Raw genomic sequence first — 23,018 nt, 5'->3', positions numbered from 1 at the left:
TTTATTTTTATTTTTATACATATATATATATTTATTTCGCCACAATCTGTATTTATTCTGTGCAACCTGTACCTTGTATATAAAGAAAATAATAACAATCAAAGAAAATTTAACTTCTAACGTCAAATTCGAAATATAATAGAAATTCCATACGAATCAAGCATAATCCAACCTAAAATAATAATTCTATACAAAACAGAAGATTATACAAAAATCATGTCTGCCGTACACAAAAAAAGAAATATCCACAATACCATGTCAAATGGTAATCTATACCATGCCAAAAGTAATATGTTATATGCCAAAAGCAATTTGTACCATGCCAATAGTTATCTGTATGAACAATAGTAATCCAAAAAAAAAACAAAACAAAGGACAACATAATAACGGATTATAAAAAAAAAGGATTAATTACCAAAAAGTTCTATCTACATGTTTGGTGGTAGCTTAGGTCCTGTCAAAAAGTTTTTGAACCATTAAGTTCCATTTATAGGTAAAAAGACATTTTGCCCTTTAATCCCAAAACTGAGAATGTTCTCAATTTTAAAACTGAGAATGTTCTCAATTTATAATTATCAAAACTAAGAAATTTCTCAATTTTTTCTAGTATGAACTAAGAATATTATCAAAACGAAGAAATTTATAATTATCAATTTTGAGAAATTTCTCAATTTTTTTCATGATTAAAATTGAGAATATTATAAACTGAGAATGTTCTCAACTTCAAATTAGAATTCAGAAGAACAATGTAGTCGAGTACATAGGGTTACAATTTCAGATCTGGTGAACTTTTTGACTTGGAAGGTTGCAATTTGGGGTTCGATTCAAAGCCCTGGTGTGATCTGCGTACTTCTTGACCTGTTCTTGGTTCAATTTTTGAACTTTAATGATCCTGCAATTTTTGTTTCTGGCTTAATAATGTGATTATGTGGCTTAACACTCATGTTTTCTTTTGGGTCACTTGATGGCTAATATATAGTCTTGGTGTCAAATGTTTCTTGTACACTTCAATCTGGTAATAATAAGAACATCTGATCAACACTTGCTTTTTCCTGTCTCTGCGTTGATTCTATGATACAGATAGCATATTTCCTTCAACGATGCTCGTTTGAGTTCATTGTTAAATAATGGGTTTTCAAATCTTTATCTTCTTTCTTGTTGTTCATTTTCAAATTTGTAATTTTCAATTATTACCCATCTGAAGTTGCGTAGAACTTCAAATTGCAACCGTAAAGAGAGAGAGAATGAAGACAACAATGATGTTTGGCAGCTATGAGGAGGTCTTGGAAGGATAAATTGGGCTATTAAAAATTAATGGGACTTGAAGGAGCAAATAATTTTATTTAGGACTTAATGGATTATAAGTTCACAAAATGGGACTTGTATGTAAATGCCTCTAAAAAAAACAATGTCCTCTGCACAAAAATAAAGAATATCCACTTTTCCACGCCAAAAACCATCTGTAAAAATAAAATTCACATCTACATCAAAATACAATACATCCGCATCTACATCCACATCTATTAATTCATTCCCTGTACAAATTATTAATATTTTCTAAAATACAATACATCCACATCTACATCAAAATTCACATTCAAAAAATCATATACCGAGGCACTGACTGGACAACTCGGATCATTGTCACCCGCAATGAACAATACAGGCACCTCTATATTAGCAACGACAGATGGGTCAATTCTTGTGCCATAGAATGAAACCCCAATGCCAAAACAGGCACCCCCGTCCTGGGCGAGCGCATTTATTACTCGGCCACCTCCAAAGCAGAATCCGATGATACCAAGCTTCTTTGAGATTCCTACAGCTACAAACTCATCCATCATCCATTTTTTAGAGGTTGAAATGTCTTTTGCAATCCTTTCCGGGGTTTGTTGTGCCAACCATTCTTCAAATAAAGTCTTTGGTCTGTCCTTTGGCCATGGATCCCCACGAAACAAGTCCGATACTAGTACACTAACAATATTTATTTCAAGAAAAACACCGGTAAAAATTATATAAAGGATCATTTTAAGAATCGTTAACAATGCTGACAAAGATATGGAAAGACAAGACAACATGGATATCCATGCATAGACCAGCAGCATTAGATACAGAATGCTCAAGTTTGTTTGGGTGCCAAAGGCATAAAACCGTAAATGAAGCCTTTTTAAAAATTTATTTGAAATATATTTTTCTTTTATGTTGAAATGAAAAACAAGTTTGTTTAGGTGCCACAGGCATAAAAAACTATAATGAAGCATTTTTAAAATTTTATTTGAAATATATTTTTCTTTTATGTTGAAATGCAAAATTACTAATTACATTCAAGTTTAAAACTTTCAATTCCCAAAACAAATTGAACAGTAGTATAATATTTATCAAAAAAAAAATTCGAGATTAAGATAGCTCTCCCTACTTTTTTAGTTGTTAGTGTGATCACAAATGGAAAATCTTATTTGCCTAGCACTGAGGCCACTTCTGACTAGATGCATGTATGCCCTATTTCCAGTGTATCAAACATCATCTAATACAAGTGTCTTTGGTAGTTGTAGTGTAGTACAAATGTATTTTCACACATGATGTCTAAAAATCAGGAAACATACTTGTAACCGTTGCAGGCAACACAATATGCAAAATCTCTAGTGGATGAATCCTCAAATCCTAAGATATCGGACAAGAGCAAGATGCCGGTTACATTGTTGTTCTTCACTACAGTGAAATGATAAGCAAGGATACTGTCATGTCCCTCCCCTATCGAAATCTCAACTCCATTGACTAGCTCACAAGCCTCGTCATTTATACTATCTTCAACTTCCACTGGGCTGCAAGATACTTTACAAGCCGTAGATTTTATAAAACATAACGAGGGCAAGCGAGGATTTGAAATTGCAGATTCTCTGGACAATAACTGAAGCCTTTATACTCAAAATTTCCAATTATGAATAACAACTTTTTAGCACTATAACATAGAAAAGGCAGAAAGAAGACATTTGTTTTAAGTGAAATACTCTTATGTTGTAACGCCCTCAAAATAATAGCTTTAAACCCATTAAATAAGACATGCATTGATATTCAAAAGCTCCACATTCTTTCATTTAACAGCGTTTCATTACAAAAAGTATTACATGTTAACAACAAAAGCAAATGCCCTATGGGCTTACAGCTTTCCAAGTTAACACTTGGTTACAACAAAGAGCACTAACTCAAACACGTTAAGCCCTTGGCTTGAATTTACATGTAATACATCAAGTAAAACAACAAAAAGGTCCGCCTCTGGCCTCCCAAGCTACGTCCTTGGAGGTGGCATGCTACCTGTACCTGAAAATGATATTCCCATATAGGGTGAGCCACAGCCCAGTAGAAATACACTAAACCAACCATGAACAATGACTAAAAGATTAGCAACTGATAGACGGTCAACACTGACACTTCCATTTACATCTCCCTACGTTTCCATGACAGCCAAGTCTATGTTACAATTCACTTTTCGTTTTTGTTCAACTTTGAGTTTGAAAACAAGGCTCAGTACTCTGGCCAGAACATTTGATGAGATTATAGTTCATCACTAGAACACTTTCGAAATCCAAGGTGGATACACATTATTTTGTTGTATCAATAACACATAAACTACTCCCATACTTCGCAAACAATGATGATATACATTTTAATGCTATATCAAATCAAACAAACTTTTCAATAGATAAGCATATGAGCTATATCACTACTACAACAGATAAGCATATGAGCTGTATCAACATTCCGATAGATAAGCATATGAGCTGTATCAACACTTCAACCGATAAGCATATGAGCTATATCAATATTCCAACAACCGGTTTAGAGGTACATCCCCCATCTTCCCCTAAACCATTAACCGGTTTAGAGGTACATCCCCCATCTTCCCCTAAACCGTGGAGTACATCTCCTATCTCCTCCCATACACAAGTAATGCATATAAACACAGAATCACATATGCAATCAATCAATACATAAAATTAATGTATTCTATCAACCGACATGCTCTATGACACATCCAATTGATTAGTTTTAGTTTGCCTAATCATCAAGCATTGTCTACAACGATCAACACTACCCTCCACCGGTAGCCCAAAGCAATTATTTCTAAGCAGGAAATAAATGCACAATGGATATTCAATCGACATTTCAATTCGGTGAGTGATAAATAATTCAACTACACCCTTTTACCCCATGCACTCCCAATCTCAGCAATTCCATTTCATTTCCTCATTTCCCACAATTAATTATCTCAATTAATTAAACAATGTAATTAGGTCATTTTCCATAATTACCATTACCACCCTTAGGTCCCATTTTCATCAATGATTCAACATTTATTCCATTTCTCTATACCAAACATGCATCTAGGTTTATTACAAATAAAATCCCAACTTTTGTAAAATAACACAAATGGCCCAAACTTTCACAAAATTACCAAACCAACCCCAACATCTCAAATTACCAAAATTTAAAGACAAAATCCATGGAGAGGAGTAGGATATCCCTACCTCAAATTCAGAGCTCCAAGGGAGAAGATGAGTAAAACTCAGAAGTGCTCCAAATCCCAAATTTCTCAGATCTCAACAAAGCCCTCGACGATCAACACACTTCTTACAAAGGCCCAAGGTGAGGAAAACACTCTAGGTAGATCAATCCTAAGAGAGAAGTTCGGTTTTAGAGTGAGGTGCTCTCCAATGGAGGTTTTGAAAAAGTAAGAGAGAGAAAGGAAATCAAAAAGTGATCAAAAAGGTGGTTTCACGAACTGATATAAAAGCAGGTCCGCTCGAGCGTACAACACCCCGCTCGAGCGTACAGACACAAGTTCACGCTCGAGCGTCCAAAGATCCGCTCGAGCGCCGGGTGCACTCTCCCAGAATTTTCTGCAGACGACCGAAATGCTGAGAGAAGGAAATTCACGCTCGAGCGTCCAAACTGCCGCTCGAGCGTAAAGGCAGCAACAAAAGCTCGCTCGAGCACAAAACCGCCGCTCGAGCGGAGAGACCAAAACCTGGGCAAAATTTCAAAGCTTTAAAACACAGCCAACTAATTCCCAACTTGCCCAACACAACCCAAAACTCTAAAACAAAGAGTAAGGGATAGAAATGAGGATAAGACAACAACGAATCTACGAAACTGAGTCCAGATTATAGTTATACAACAACAGGGAATACCGGGATCGCTATAACCTCCCCCCCTTAAAGAATTTCGTCCTCGAAATTAAAGATACATCAAAACACAAGGCCAAATGATCATAGAGCATTCAACAACCGAACCCCAAGGAAAGAAATTACTTTCAAAACAAGCCTCCGACTCACTCTACCAAGGAAAAGACCAACCAAGGGAACACATTCTAAATAACACCACCTTAGGTGCGCAAGTCTCAACAAACCAAACCTCCCCCGAAACAATTCACCAAAAACCGACTAGTGCTCCAAGCTTAGTCACTACTCAACAACACGACTAAAACAAATCTTAAAGTAGATAATAAGAAAACATTTTCTTGTTCAAGAGGCATTTCTCAAAGATGTTTAAATTTTCAACGTTAACGTTCCAGGATAAATCTTGCATTTTCCATACGAAAACTCAAAAGCTTTGTAAACATTTTTCACAAATACGCTGTTACCCAAAACGCAGAGTTATCCACAGTTTATTTGCCCAAAAGAGTAATCTAGAATTCTTAAAAAGAAAATCCTTGAATTAAATCAACTTTTCAACAACGCATTTAGATGACCCCAAACACTAGGAAAATTTTGTTTTCCATTTCTTTCCAAATTAACACTATCAACAACCATCACTCACGTAGTGATGACACAACCAACACGGAACACAACATTTCTATAATGATAATTAATAGAAATAACAACCGTACTATCAACACATAAGGTATAAGAAATTTATGGTTTTGCAATTTTATCCCACCTCCCTTTACTTAACCACTTTATAATCATAAACACGGCTCAGAAACACACAAATGATACACATTATAGTGCTGTATCAACATCAAACTAGACACCATACATTCATAATGTATAAAAAGCCAATCATTCACAATGATCAATCAATACATATATTAGATGTATTATTCCAACCGTCAGACTCAACGACAAAACATGTTCGATTAATTTCAGTTTTCCTTAATCAACATACGGAGTCTACAACGAACGAGACTAAACTCAAGGTGACCAATGCCACCCCAACACCCGATACCGACAAGCTGACTAGTCAACTCAATAAACTCTACACTCAGTAATCCACACACTGATGTGCTACTCAGACCACTAACCCCAACCACAGAGTTCTCTACACGAACCACAAATTTTGGAATCTCATCGGATTTCCTAAAATTTAACCGCCTCAACATCGCGTCTAAGGGAATCACCATCCCCCGCCATGGTTATCTAGCAAGCCTGCTCACTTCCTTGACCGAAGACCGACATGGTCAACCTAGAACACGAATTGCTCTTAATTCAAAGAATGCTGGCAGCATCCACTCATAACCCACACCCAACAATGGATAACCAATCACAATATGAACACTACCCCTATACAACCAAGGGGGTCACCACGGACTCACTATCTAGCAAGGCCCAACACACGAACCAGCATACAGGTACCATTCCCACTAACTCGAGATACAAATCTCACGTTCCCTCGAACATTCTCATATAGTCTTGCCAACACCGCGCAACTCTCGAAACCATCCCATCTAACACATTCAACCGTACTAGGCAAAACCTCCTTATTTTGCAAGCCCTCTTACTCCTACACCGAATCCTCCAATAACTCATAGGGTCCACTCGTTACTCTATATCTTACTTGTCACTCATCTCGAGAGTACCATCAAGAGGCCCGGCCTCCGTGCTAAACCACTAGTCCACACTACCGCTAGGCAACCATCATGAACCAAACCCCGACACCGTCACAAGTCGCCGATAGGGCTTCCAAAGATTCACTCTTCTAACTTTCCAGAGGGGTAAAAGTCCTCGCCTCCCTCGTCATTAACCCACATCTTCATCCGCAAACACCATACCACTGTGACTACACCCACGGGTCACACTCTAACCATGGGCTATATACCCAATTAACGCTTCTGATAATATCCTCTGACTTGACCAGTGCTAAGGTACGAACTTATCACATTCAATCCAAATAAAGAAATTTGAAAACTTAGGGAGACATCCATTATACTACAGCCCGAGGTATAGTACCAGCTACTCACAACACATCGCTCCCGATACGACAATCACAACCTTATATAGGGACTGACATCCCTTCACTTGAAACGGCCAATCAGTACACCTGCAATCTTGACAACGTTACTTACCACGAAGGTACGAGTCCAACCTTGACAAAATTATGTGCCATGCCCCCGTAGGACACCATATTAAATACGTGTTACATCTAGTATTAATCGTACACTTCACGTCCTCTCAAGTTCACTCGACAGTAGATCAAAAGCTATACCACGCACAAAACTTTAAATGGGTCGTACCCATGTAATTCCACACACTCGGCAAGTAAAACAGTTCTCGCTCCAATATTACCTTGGCTAGGACACGTACCCCTCAGTGGTTCTTCCAAATTTTGAAAACATGGCTCTCTAGCCCTCATCCTCCCCAAATCAAATCACAAGCATAAATTTTTTTTTTATAGCAACTTTATACATTAATAAAATTTTAGAGCTACGACATGCTCCAATTCACCCACTCTAGGGAAATTAACAAACAAAGCATATATGTATATATATATAAACAAACAGTTTAGATGTTTCAACCTTCCCAAAACACATTGGTTACACAACGGAACCCAATGATCACAAAACAATAATCCACTGATTACAAAACGGATTAGTCAAAACAAAACCATCCCATCAGTATTACTACTACTACCGTCCCTTGTTGGACCGCCGAAGTTGGTCATCCCCGAACATAAGGCAACCTACGAGCTTACAAGTCACGGACAAGAACCACTGGTATGCCCCCTCTGCCCACACCTGGAACAACTACAAACTTCCCTAGCTGGGGCTTGGGAACTCGACTCTACTGAGGCCCTCGCAATCTGGCCTGCTAGTCCCCCAAAACGATACTGTTCCTGCCCAGTCGAAAGAAACTGAGCCTGGCTAGGTTGCAAAACCCCTAAAGAAGCTCCCGACTGAGTACAAAAACGTCGAATATGACCCGGCTGATTACACACCCAACAGGTAGGCGGTGCCTGAGCACGAGATTGGTTCAGAATCTGGGCTGATGAAGACCCCAACAACTGCCTCCCCACTGAGCATTTAATCGGTCCAAAACCCGGCTGGTTGGATGATCCTGGTGGTACAACTACTGGTTGAACTGCTAACCCCACCCCTTTCTTCTGTGGGCAAACCGAAACCCTGTGGCCCAGCAGACCACATCTGAAACAAATGATGCCCCTCTGCTTATTTTCCCCTGAACCCAAATCTGACACTGAAAGGGCAGTTCTAGCCCGTCCTTCCTGTTGCGAGTTTAAAACCCTCTGCCTCTTAAAAGGCCTACCAACACCCTGAGTCACAGGAGTCGCCGAGATGGCTTCCTCCCCACTCTGCCCCATTGCTAGCACTGCAGCCTCTACATGGGCGGCCGCCTCAACAAGCGCCCTATATCTTTTATGCCAAGACCCCGCTATCCTTACACGGATGTCGTCACGCAGCTTACTCTCAAACTCGAAACAACGTAAGTACTCCGTCTCCACCAATTCTGGAGCAAACCTCGACAGATTAGCAAACCATCTTTCGAACCGCACCAAAGGTGTAGTACCTTGGCGTAATTCCACAAATTGTTTCCGCAGCTCTTCCTGAGCGGAAGGAGGGAAATCGCAACTTCCTCGCCTAGGCATCCTAGTAAAAGTAACGGAGACACGTTAGCACACTCATACATGTGCTGAAGCTGAACACTTACATCCTAACACATGGATAACTGTAATTCACTCCACATAAGCACATAAACATGTAAGCACTTACGAATTTCATTTCCAGATAATGATAGTCCCGAGGCGTTACTAGAGTTCCGATCAGAAACAGCATTGATCAAGTGCCTTTCCAACAGGACTCCCAGAAACCCAAGGATCCAATCAACATCCAAGAAACTACATTCCATACCCAAATAGTCACATAAACATGTTATCACAAAAGTACATAACATTACGTCTAAGTCTCTAACAAGCGAGAGAAACCCATTGTGATACTAATCACTTCCCACGTACCCAAGGTATTCGAACCCGGTACGCTCTGATACCAAGTTGTAACGCCCTCAAAATAATAGCTTTAAACCCATTAAATAAGACATGCATTGATATTCAAAAGCTCCACATTCTTTCATTTAACAGCGTTTCATTACAAAAAGTATTACATGTTAACAACAAAAGCAAATGCCCTATGGGCTTACAGCTTTCCAAGTTAACACTTGGTTACAACAAAGAGCACTAACTCAAACACGTTAAGCCCTTGGCTTGAATTTACATGTAATACATCAAGTAAAACAACAAAAAGGTCCGCCTCTGGCCTCCCAAGCTACGTCCTTGGAGGTGGCATGCTACCTGTACCTGAAAATGATATTCCCATATAGGGTGAGCCACAGCCCAGTAGAAATACACTAAACCAACCATGAACAATGACTAAAAGATTAGCAACTGATAGACGGTCAACACTGACACTTCCATTTACATCTCCCTACGTTTCCATGACAGCCAAGTCTATGTTACAATTCACTTTTCGTTTTTGTTCAACTTTGAGTTTGAAAACAAGGCTCAGTACTCTGGCCAGAACATTTGATGAGATTATAGTTCATCACTAGAACACTTTCGAAATCCAAGGTGGATACACATTATTTTGTTGTATCAATAACACATAAACTACTCCCATACTTCGCAAACAATGATGATATACATTTTAATGCTATATCAAATCAAACAAACTTTTCAATAGATAAGCATATGAGCTATATCACTACTACAACAGATAAGCATATGAGCTGTATCAACATTCCGATAGATAAGCATATGAGCTGTATCAACACTTCAACCGATAAGCATATGAGCTATATCAACATTCCAACAACCGGTTTAGAGGTACATCCCCCATCTTCCCCTAAACCATTAACCGGTTTAGAGGTACATCCCCCATCTTCCCCTAAACCGTGGAGTACATCCCCTATCTCCTCCCATACACAAGTAATGCATATAAACACAGAATCACATATGCAATCAATCAATACATAAAATTAATGTATTCTATCAACCGACATGCTCTATGACACATCCAATTGATTAGTTTTAGTTTGCCTAATCATCAAGCATTGTCTACAACGATCAACACTACCCTCCACCGGTAGCCCAAAGCAATTATTTCTAAGCAGGAAATAAATGCACAATGGATATTCAATCGACATTTCAATTCGGTGAGTGATAAATAATTCAACTACACCCTTTTACCCCATGCACTCCCAATCTCAGCAATTCCATTTCATTTCCTCATTTCCCACAATTCAATTAATTAAACAATGTAATTAGGTCATTTTCCATAATTACCATTACCACCCTTAGGTCCCATTTTCATCAATGATTCAACATTTATTCCATTTCTCTATACCAAACATGCATCTAGGTTTATTACAAATAAAATCCCAACTTTTGTAAAATAACACAAATGGCCCAAACTTTCACAAAATTACCAAACCAACCCCAACATCTCAAATTACCAAAATTTAAAGACAAAATCCATGGAGAGGAGTAGGATATCCCTACCTCAAATTCAGAGCTCCAAGGGAGAAGATGAGTAAAACTCAGAAGTGCTCCAAATCCCAAATTTCTCAGATCTCAACAAAGCCCTCGACGATCAACACACTTCTTACAAAGGCCCAAGGTGAGGAAAACACTCTAGGTAGATCAATCCTAAGAGAGAAGTTCGGTTTTAGAGTGAGGTGCTCTCCAATGGAGGTTTTGAAAAAGTAAGAGAGAGAAAGGAAATCAAAAAATGATCAAAAAGGTGGTTTCACGAACTGATATAAAAGCAGGTCCGCTCGAGCGTACAACACCTCGCTCGAGCGTACAGACACAAGTTCACGCTCGAGCGTCCAAAGATCCGCTCGAGCACCGGGTGCACTCTCCCAGAATTTTCTGCAGACGACCGAAATGCTGAGAGAAGGAAATTCACGCTCGAGCGTCCAAACTGCCGCTCGAGCGTAAAGGCAGCAACAAAAGCTCGCTCGAGCACAAAACCGCCGCTCGAGCGGAGAGACCAAAACCTGGGCAAAATTTCAAAGCTTTAAAACACAGCCAACTAATTCCCAACTTGCCCAACACAACCCAAAACTCTAAAACAAAGAGTAAGGGATAGAAATGAGGATAAGACAACAACGAATCTACGAAACTGAGTCCAGATTATAGTTATACAACAACAGGGAATACCGGGATCGCTATATATGTGCTCTACTTCAAGCATAAAATGCAAATCCAAAATATACATATTTGACCAGACCAATTATGAATAAGATATATAAATATTCCATTTTACAGCCAAAAAAAGACAATGACAAGTAAACAACATATGATTGGCACTCCTATCGTTTTCTTCTGTAAATTGTAGAACTAGTTTCCTCTACTTGTTTACAAGTGATCTAGGTATGGCTATAAGAAGAAAAAGTTCACTTGGGTTCGAATGATAACAAATTAAATTGATAAATATACCAAATTATCATAACACACAATTTACATGTTGAAGCATCATTTATTTTGCAAGCAACGTGCCACTGGGATGGGATGGGAAGTGTTGCAGTTACCATTTAAGAAAACCATTTTCGGGTCAACCTTGGTCATGGAAACTCTCTCTTTATACATCAATTTTTCTCACCATACCATATCATGCCAACCAAAATATACCCAAATTAAAACCATCAAAGGTCGTATACCAGAAACTGTATGAGACCATTCACCCCATATATGAGTATGATGAATAAGACAAGGCAAAGGATTTCAATGGTTAACTGAATGTAAACCATGGTTGCCTATTTTTACCTAATTAAGTGAAGGTTAAGGTCACAAATCATAATTTTTGTAAGTTTCAAAATCAAGAATAGACCATTTTACATTTCTAAAGATCAACAAAATAAAGCATCCATCCAACCAAAAACTCAAATATGGGAGCTCTTACTATTAAGATGGTGGTCTAACGAGAGAATTTGTTCCCCACAAATCCTTTTGCTTCGAATCCTTGATGTCCATTTTGCAAATGACGCTAATAACGATGCCACATGTAACGTAAGCTTCAAATTTCCAAATGTGTTGACATTGAAACTTCTATGGATCTTTTAGAACACCCAAATGTCATTCTATTTTCCTTGTACACGAATGTGCTTAAATTATCAAAATTACCACTTACAACTTTATTCACATACAGAAGCTACATTTCACACACACCAACCATGAACAAATTAGGTAGAGGGGGCGGGGGGGAGGTGCTATGGCAGAAGGGTCAATAAACATGACAACAATACCAGATACATCTACCTTGCTTACTAATGATTCTAATCTGGTTCATTCCTCAACCCACAACCACTTCCCATCCCCAACCCTTGCCCAAATCTTGACTCATACATAAATTTGAGTAAACAGCCACTGTTAGGTTTTATTTCTTGGCAATCCCGTTTGACAAAACTCCTTTGAGTTGTAATTTTATTCGCACTTTTTATTTCAGTGAGGCTATGAGTGTTTAGATGCGAATCCAACCCGAATTGTGCTTTTCAGAGAAGTTTGTGTTGATAAAGCTTTCAAGATTGCCACTTCGCTGATTATGACGGGGATCGAGCTGCCCGGTCAGCTCGCGGGGGTCCAGGGGGCAGCGCCCCTTGGCGGGTCCGGGGCAGCGCCCCCGAAGCAAAATGCAAAAATGCATTCAAAATTGCCTGTCCGCTCGAGCGGACATACCCGCGCTCGAGCGGAGAATCCCTTGTTCCAGCAGTTTTGGTCGCCTGCAAAAATACTGAGATGTGTGATTTTGCGCTCGAGCGGGCTTTCTGGCGCTCGAGCGGACCTCTGTGATATTTCGCGCATATTTTGCTGAAGCCCGCTCGAGCGGGCTGTTGGGCGCTCGAGCGGAGATCGCGGGACAGATTCTATAAATTCGCGTGTTGGGTCAGATTTTAGGATAACTTCTCCAGATCTTCTTTTTGGTTTCTAGGGTTTATATCTGGGGATACTTTGTGAGTTTTCTTTGATGTTTTATTGAGTATTCAACTCATGTTCTAAAGAGAGTACATCAAAGGTTGTGTTTTGTTCTACAAAAGAGAGTGTTGTTCTTCAGTTGTGTATTCTGAAGAATTCGAGCCTGAAGCTGTGGTGGAATCCAGAGTGGCTCATCAGAAAGACAATTCCGTGGTGAAGATGGGGTTGGAAGAGGCACATAGAGGTTGGTTCAATTAGGCGTGGATTCGCTAGGTAATTGAGAGTACACCTGTGTAATTCCTTTAAATCTTCTTAGTGGATTGTTCTTGTGGCTGTTGCCCGTGGTTTTTTGATCACAGTTGGAGGTGTCCAATTGTGGTTTTTTCCACGTTAAAATTGTTGTGTCTCTTTGTCTTGATTGTTTGATTGGGATTGTTATATTCTGCTATAAATTGATACATAATCACAAATCAACATCTAGGGGATTTCTAGATTTTTCAATTGGTATCAGAGCAGGTCGTTCTATTTTTTTAAAAAAAAAAATATTTTCTTTTGGAACGAGATCTTGTTTGATTTGTGATAATGGATACAATTCGTGAAGGAAATTCTATGGTTCGACCACCCCTACTTGACGGATCCAATTATCCTTTTTGGAAAGCTCGGATGAGATCTTTTTTAAAATCTATTGATGAAAAAGTTTGGCAATCCGTCATGAATGGGTGGACTGAACCAACAATTACTGTTGATGGAGTTACAATCCCCAAACCAATTGATCAGTGGGACACAACTGATTACCAAAATAGTAGCTGGAATAGTAAAGCTATCAATTCTCTCTTTTGCGCTGTCACACCTGAAGAATTTAGTCGTATTTGTAATTGTGAAGTCGCAAAAGAGGCTTGGGATATCTTACAAACTATTCATGAGAGCACTCCTTCTGTTAAACGCTCAAAACTTCAAAGGCTCACATCTAGTTTCGAAAACCTTTCAATGAAAGATAGTGAGACCTTTGATGAATTTTATGCGAAGTTGAGTGACATTGTAAATTCCAGCTTCAATTTAGGTGAAAAAATTCCAGAATCCAAAGTTGTGGGAAAAATTTTGAGATCCTTGCCCGATCGGTTCCAACCAAAAGTTACGGCTATTGAGGAGGCTCAAGATGTTGACAACCTCAAGCTGGATCAGTTGGTTGGAAATCTCCAAACTTATGAAGCACACAGGAATTTCAAACAGAAACAAAAAGATATTGCTTTTAGTAGTACTCATAAAGTTAGAGAGGATTCTGATGAGGATTGTGATATAGATTCCAAGATTATGGCTGCTTTTGTTAAACAATTTAAAAAATCTTTTTTGAAAAAGAATCCTAATCTTTTGGAATCTACTCATTCTCATAAATCTAAAGGCAAAGATAAACTCAAAATTAATTCTATAGCCAAGAAGGAGAAAGGAAAGATACAAGGAAACACTGAAAGACTCCAATGCTATGAATGCCAAGGATTTGGCCATTTTGCTCAAGAATGCCCCACTCGGTTGAAGAAGAAGAAAGCCCTTGCCATCACTTGGGATGATGAATCTGAATCTGATGAAGATGAAAGTGACAATGAAGGTCAAGGCGAAGAGGGTCATAAACAATTTCTTGCTTTCATGGCGGCTTCTGAAGCTGAAGGACAAACAGATTCTCCAAAGAGGTCAGTTGAGAATATCACTGATGATGAAGCCTCGGAGAGCGATCATGAAGAGCTTGAGCAAGCTTATGAAAAGTTGTATAAGGAGTCTCTTAAGTTATTCAAACTGAATGACAAACTCACAAAGAAACTCAAAGCATGTGAATGTGAGAATGTCAAACTTAAGGAGGAGATTTCCGAGGCCAGGATTAATGCCATTAAGGTAGCTGATGATCGACAAGTTCTTTGTGCAAAACTGTTGACTTGTGAGACAGAGAGGAATGAGTTGCTGCAAACCCATGCCATGTATGAAGACAAGATTGAATCTCTCGAGATGTCACAAGTTGCTTTGGAAGAACTAATGATCAAAAAGGAGGAAGAGCTCAAGTGTGCAATGGTTACCATTGGTCTTTGGAACAAAGGATCAAAGACTTTGGAGGATATCATTGGGTCTCAACAAATGAGTTGTGACAAGAGTGGCATTGGCTTTGGTGGTAAGAAAGAGCAAAAACAGAGTGCTTCAACATCTTATGATACAAGAACTCAAGGTAAGGGAGGACAAAAGATTCAACAAGAGGAAAGACTTCTCAAACTCCCTAGAGTTGGTAAGGTAAAAGAAAAGAAGGTACACCCTGTTTTTATTTGTCATCATTGTGGTATGCATGGTCATATTCGCCCTTATTGTTATAAGTTGCATGGGAAAGTGTCTCAAAAGGGTAGAAATTCGAATACTTTTTGGGTTAGGAGACAGCCTTACATGTCTAAGCGAAATACCAAGATTCATGAAGGTGTTCACAACACCACGACATTTACCAAGACCGCTAGACCTAATTTTGTTAAGATCAAAAAGATTTGGGTGAGAAAACTTGACTTGTGTTAATTTCTTTATTTGATTTAGCTTTTTGTGTATTGTTTTTTAATAAAAAAAAAATGTGTGCTTGTTCATTTTAAAAAAAAAAAAAAATCCCAAACAGATTTTCTTAGTATGGTTTTGCAAGCTTGAAATTTTTGAGTGGTCCTTGGTGCATATTGGATTTGATGAGAAAACCTATTACATGTTAATATGTGTGTGCTTTCTGTGGTCATTTCTCATTTTGGAGTGTGTGTTCTTTGATTAGTATGTCTCATTCTGTACACATTCTTGGATTAGCAAATTTTGGAGTCTTCCGCCTTAGTGATTATTTTTTATATGGACTTCTGACATTGTATCTTTTGCTTTTCTAGAGGAATTGACCTATACTAGCATATCTTGGGTGATGTTGAGTCTCTTAACCACCTACCATCCTTTTGCATCTCCATGGCTTTCCCCTTAATTCTTTGCAGTCTAGCCATGAGGAAAAGGCTACCTCAGAGTCACCAACCAGGTCATCCTTATTATATCCATGCTTCTCTGGTTCGGTTTCCATACTCTTGAGCGTGTCAGCCACCAATGATTGTGCAAAAGAAAAAGAAAAAGAAAAAGAAAAAGAAAAAGGAAAAGAAAAAGGAAAAATATGCACAAGCAAGGAAAGAAAAAAATGTGCAAAAGAAAGAAAGAAAAAAAAAGAAAAAGATTAATTGATTGAGGGGGAGCCTCCGCCTTTACTCACCAAATACCCCTTGATTCCTAGTGGTTTGACTTTCCTTTGTTGTGCTTAGATTCTCTTGTCGGAGGTCCAGCTTTCATATCACTACTAGGATTGAATCTAGTGTTTGTCGAACTCCAAGAGTCACACACACACTTTTATCATGGGATCTATGCTTTTCACATAATGCATCACTTTCTTTCATGAGGAATTTTCTACAGACTGTGCACATTGCGTTTACTAGTAATGGTGCTTCTTGGATAATCTTATGTGTTTTAAGGTACTAATCTAAAATTCCTTACTTGCTCCACCATATTATTTTTATCGTTTTCTTCTTGTTCACTGTTTTCAGTGTTTGTGGTTGCTTTCAGTGAGGGGGAGTTTGGTTCATCTTGTTTTGGCTTGGTAAGGAAGTTTGGTTTCTCTTTGTAAGAGTTGTTTAGCATGAACACTTTGATATGTTTGGAAAGGGAGATTGGCTATATGTTTTGCATGTTGCTATGCACTATTTGCCCTTCTTGTATGTTTCTGATATTTCCATCGTCATATCATTGTTTGTGTGGTTTATGATCTTGCTTTGGTTGTTTGAGAGTTGTTGTTCATGAGTCTTAGTTTTCATCTATTCATGTTTTCCATCTCATGTTTCAAGATAATCGTGTCATATGTCTATTGCTTTTTCATATACTATTGTGGGACTAATTGTTGTTTTGGAGATTGTGGCACTAATAACTGTTTTGCAGATCATGACCTTGAGAAAGAAGTTGGTTTTTGTTGGCTGTAATGGGTTGGGGTGTTTAGGATTTTATTTGTTAGGTGTGTTTTGTCACGGCATTGCCAAAGGGGGAGATTGTTAGGTTTTATTTCTTGGCAATCCCGTTTGACAAAACTCCTTTGAGTTGTAATTTTATTCGCACTTTTTATTTCAGTGAGGCTATGAGTGTTTAGATGCGAATCCAACCCGAATTGTGCTTTTCAGAGAAGTTTGTGTTGATAAAGCTTTCAAGATTGCCACTTCGCTGATTATGACGGGGATCGAGCTGCCCGGTCAGCTCGCGGGGGTCCAGGGGGCAGCGCCCCTTGGCGGGTCCGGGGCAGCGCCCCCGAAGCAAAATGCAAAAATGCATTCAAAATTGCCTGTCCGCTCGAGCGGACATACCCGCGCTCGAGCGGAGAATCCCTGGTTCCAGCAGTTTTGGTCGCTTGCAAAAATACTGAGATGTGTGATTTTGCGCTCGAGCGGGCTTTCTGGCGCTCGAGCGGACCTCTGTGATATTTCGCGCATATTTTGCTGAAGCCCGCTCGAGCGGGCTGCTGGGCGCTCGAGCGGAGATCATGGGACAGATTCTATAAATTCGCGTGTTGGGTCAGATTTTAGGATAACTTCTCCAGATCTTCTTTTTGGTTTCTAGGGTTTATATCTGGGGATACTTTGTGAGTTTTCTTTGATGTTTTATTGAGTATTCAACTCATGTTCTAAAGAGAGTACATCAAAGGTTGTGTTTTGTTCTACAAAAGAGAGTGTTGTTCTTCAGTTGTGTATTCTGAAGAATTCGAGCCTGAAGCTGTGGTGGAATCCAGAGTGGCTCATCAGAAAGACAATTCCGTGGTGAAGATGGGGTTGGAAGAGGCACATAGAGGTTGGTTCAATTAGGCGTGGATTCGCTAGGTAATTGAGAGTATACCTGTGTAATTCCTTTAAATCTTCTTAGTGGATTGTTCTTGTGGCTGTTGCCCGTGGTTTTTTGATCACAGTTGGAGGTGTCCAATTGTGGTTTTTTCCACGTTAAAATTGTTGTGTCTCTTTGTCTTGATTGTTTGATTGTTTGATTGGGATTGTTCTATTCTGCTTTAAATTGATACATAATCACAAATCAACATCTAGGGGATTTCTAGATTTTTCAGCCACTAAAACCCCCTCCACTCCTTTACTCAAACCTATACCAACTTGAGTTTCACTCAAATTTTGACTCAAATCAAGGGAGACTCATTTCCATTACTCAAATTTATATCCAATCAAAACTTGACACATAGGTGCATTTACCCAAATTTTCCAAATTCTCCTTTACTCTGACTCCTGGCATCCACTCAAAACTTAACACTAGGTAATTTTACTAAAATTTGATTTTATCAATTGGAGTGTTTCATATCAAATGAAGCCTTTTACTAAAACTTCTACTCAATTTATTTACGTTTATTTTTATCTTTATTGATTTTTTTTTTGCTGATTATAGAGTGATTCTTTAAAAGAAAAAAAAAGTGTAATATCATTAATTAATTCAAGATTCACAACTGAATCAACCCAAACTATAAGAACTAGATCAGTACTATAATAAGCACGAATCTCAACAACCCATTAATATTTCTTCAAAAATTTGAACAATCAATAAAAAAAACAATTTTAATAATAATAAAAAAAAGTAATGGAAACAAACTTACAGAAAAGGGAAGCTGAGGAGAAGCAAAAGTTGAAAACAAGTGAGGGTGGTGATGGTTGAGCTGCCTTCTAAGTAAGATTGGAGCCGAAAACAAGGGTGATGATGCCAACCCCATAGCCATATCCCTCTACTCTTTTACTCTAAAAATGGTTGCAAAATTCAACTGCAGAATGGAAAAAACAAACAAGTGGAAGATGATGAATCATCATCATCATCCATTACAAATATGTAACGGATATTTATTGTGGTTCTTTTTCAAGGATTTAAATCAATCAAATTTGGGCCTCAAAATCATATTCCCCCAAATCACCCCCATTGTGTGGTTGGGGGCCCTAGTTGGTCATGGGTTAACCCGACCCGCCTACTGTTTGTCTTATTTTTATTTATTTAGAAACTCTCAATTTTAGTTTAAAAAAGTCAAAAAAATCACTAAAAAAAATCAACTACTCTCTTTATTTATTTATTTTTTGTATGTTTTTCTATAAAAAGTAAAAAAAAAAACACCAAAAAAGTAAATTTCGAAAACAAATCTTAATTTTTTCTAGTGTATAAATGTTATGGACCACAAAAAGATACCACTAAAAAAATTTACTTTATTTGTTATTTTGAAATAATATATTTGGACCACTAAAGAATAAAAAAATTATACAAATGCCTAGTTGTTTGAAATAAAAATGACATGTGAATTTTGTCATAAAATAGTATTTGTAAATATTTCATTTTGACTAGTATAATACTTGTCCCATCACCGGATCATTGCCCTACGATAATCATATAATAGTCATAATTTTGAAGAATTTCTTGAAAGGAAACTAAAACGTCGTGTTTAGTGGAAACATAATAATGCTCAGATATGGTGATGGCTCCAATTTTCATCACAAGACCCATTTGCAACCATGAATATAGGAAGCCATTAATTCCATAGAGTGCCTAAACTAACTTAAGAATATACATCATTCTATCCATCAAAGAGCAATTATATTGACCCAACTACATGGAATTACAGAGACAACTAATAATCTCTGCTTTCTAAAGAACTCAATTGAAGGAAAACAATCAGTTAACAATGTATCTTCCCAATTGCTTAGGTTTTCTTCATCAATTACACAAGTCAAGAAACGATGGATCTTGATACCTGCTTCTGTGGGAAAAAAAGTAGCATTTAAAACAAAAATTTCCCAAATACAAAGGTTCTTGGCCAACATTCACCAAGTGACAGTAGGTTTCCATCTCTTCTCAATAAACAACAAGGCTACTTGCTCTCAATTTCAGATGTGGAAACTCGCTACTGAGGAAGAAAATTGAATATTGTGACTTGTGAGTAACATAGTAAGAGGAAAATGGATTTCCTTGCAATTAAACAAGTATTTTCTCTTCTAAAGATGAACCATGAAAGTACTGTCAAGCATTAAATATGATTGCAGAAGATCAGACATCAGTCAATTGAAAAAATGATCTTCTCACCAATCTATACAGGAGAAAATAAATAGAAAGAAGTAACAACAAAAATGGCAACGAAACCTATGGCCTGTCTAGCTATGGATTTGCTATCCTCACAATATGCATAAAATTCAGCTAAAAAAGGGTGACCCAATGCACAAGTTTCCCACTATAGCGAGGTCTAGGGTGGGCAAGAAAAACACAGCCTTACCCTCATTTCTAGAGAGGAGGTTTCCGTAACTTGAACTTGCGCCCCCAAGGACACTAATGACAAAGCTTATAGTTAAGCATCTGATAGTTAAGCATGGGTAAATACAAAATAAGGTCATTGAAAGATATAACAAAGTAATTTCCTCCTACACTAACGGTAGTGATAATGGACAGTCATATAAGTCAAATATGAGAACCATATGGGTAACTTTTTCCCATAGAACTGGAAATACTTTACATAGCATTATTATGCCTGGACTTTGAGTAGTCTGACATATTACCATGATTCAGAGGCATTATTGACATAATATATAGAAGAATGAGATAAAATATGAGATGAAAAGTTCACAGACATGCAGATGAGATCAAAAATATCATCCTACTGAATTCCCATAAATGAAAGAGGCAAAGAAAATACCAAAGTTAAAGCAATTATGCCATCTAAAGGCACCACGAAAGTTGTCCAAATAAGCCTAATGTCGCCTGTCCACAAGAGGATAATAAAATCATGAGTAGAAATACTGATATAGCGTATAATAGAGGATTGATATATCTCACAAGAATCAAAGCAACTAGTCATGAACATAATATAACTCACCCAAAACTGGACCACCGATACCCCTCATAGACATAGTTACATATAAGAACATATATGTTGAAAACCCAGAGTATAAATGGAAAATACTTTCTGTGTCCAAATAACTGCAGAAACAAAAATCTGATAAAATATGACAACAGTTAGAAGCATTACTTGATGGTGCTGATATTGATGCTACCAAATTCAATCCAAAGAATACATTATAATTTTAAATTTTAAAATGAAATAAAAGGAGTACTATATAATTTTAACATCTCCACAAATTCAATAATTGTGCAACCTGTCACTGTACCTTAATGTGCAATAGAAAATTCTGAATTTAGCAAAGCTTGAAAATAAAATTTAACATATCCAAAAAAGCAATTATACCAATTATTATTTGTTTATGAGTAATGCTACAATGACAATTTATTTTTACCATCATATCTTACCATATGATGTGTCAGTCTAACTATCAACATTGCATTGGAGATATACGCAAGTCGTGGGTCCCATTAAACCAGTATTGTGTTGACAAGATGGTAAGAATAATATGGTATAGAAATGTGGGAAGTGTAGCAATATTGTTTGTTATAATATTTACACTAACAGTTTATCATTCTGTTTGTATCTCTTTTGAAAGACCGCATAAGAATTTTCTATATTTCACTACCATTTCCATACATTCAAAACTTTTTCAACGTTAATAGTTCCATAAATCTTACCATGCCAGTTTGCGGCCTGATTTTACTACTTACTCATTTTTGGTCTATGTAAATCAGAGATAGTCTCCGTAAATCATATGGTGTGCTAACGATTGGTAACAATAAGCCCATGTGGCATTCAACATGAAGTTCTGAACTACAATTTGAAGTCCTTCTAGGAAAACCAAGCTTTAAGTAGTATCTTAACATTACAATGAGTTCATATCATTTAGATTTAGAATTGTCTTCCTATTTGAATTTTTTTGTATAAAATTCATGAAAATAGGAGCTGGGACGCAATTTTAGAAGTTAGGTGCCTTATACATTTGATAGCTCCTCCCTTCTGTAGCAATAAGGCATATAGGTTTAGGGTTAGGAAATAAGTCTATATAAAGGCTTAAACAAAAAAATGTTAAAAGGGATGATGACATTGGAGTTCATTAAACTATCAAAGATTCTTTTATCTCCATCATCTCCCTTTTCTATCTCACATCAAGATGCATGGAAGTCACTTTTGCACCCTTCTTGGAACTCTTTTTGGCCTTACTCAATTTCCTCTTTCTCCCTCTTAATTCTGTCTCCTTCTCTTTCAGTTCTCTTAAAGTTTACAACCCCAGACGAGGTTTAATTCATGTAGCTAAATAAAAGTTTCAATTGACAAATCATTTCTTGTCAATTCCAACTTCCAAGTAAACCAACTTTACAAAATGTAATAAATTCTGTACACATTACAAGCAAATTCAAACATCAATTATTAGTAATGACATGTGAATATCTTGTACATAGTCTAAAAATGATCAATTAAAGAGATCCTTAATTTTTACCCAAAAAGAAAAGAAAAAAAAATGTTTCAACCACCAACACTGGCAGAGGAGAGAAGAGGAGAAACTAATTTGAATTCGCAGAAGGAGCTGACTTTTGAGAAACTAATCATATCACGGTTTAGTCAAAACAAATACCCAAAAATATACAGAGATAATCAAGAGAAGGAACAAAAAAAACTGCAGAATTGAACAATTCCAATAGATTAAATGATGAAATCAAAAGTTCATGTACTCATAAATACCAAAGAAATCAATCAATTTGAAAGGTAAGAATCGACTTATATATATATATCTCAACAGGAAAAAAGAAAAAATTCGGAAAAACATACCTGAAGCAGTCTCCGTGGTTTACCTTGAAGTTGTGAAACCCTAGAGAAAGAGAGATGAATAATTTAGACAGTAACA

General features: G+C 37.5%; 1 long non-coding RNA gene across 1 annotated transcript; it reads right to left on the bottom strand.

Annotated features, from left to right (window-relative positions):
* Positions 1-2,785: 2,785 nt before the first annotated feature.
* Positions 2,786-22,231, bottom strand: LOC145815442 (uncharacterized). Its single transcript, XR_014358375.1, has 4 exons — positions 21,107-22,231; positions 20,927-20,991; positions 18,860-19,021; positions 2,786-2,908 (listed from the first exon to the last, which is right to left on the bottom strand). It is a non-coding gene; the product is annotated as an uncharacterized LOC145815442 (long non-coding RNA).
* Positions 22,232-23,018: the final 787 nt, after the last annotated feature.

This window comes from Camellia sinensis, unplaced genomic scaffold (genome assembly GCF_055761805.1).
Source record: "Camellia sinensis isolate YWXY unplaced genomic scaffold, ASM5576180v1 Unanchor2, whole genome shotgun sequence".
In the NCBI taxonomy this organism is placed as follows: Eukaryota; Viridiplantae; Streptophyta; class Magnoliopsida; order Ericales; family Theaceae; genus Camellia; species Camellia sinensis.
The sequence above is the reverse complement of the archived record's forward strand: the minus strand, read 5'-3'. Positions and strand labels throughout refer to the sequence as shown.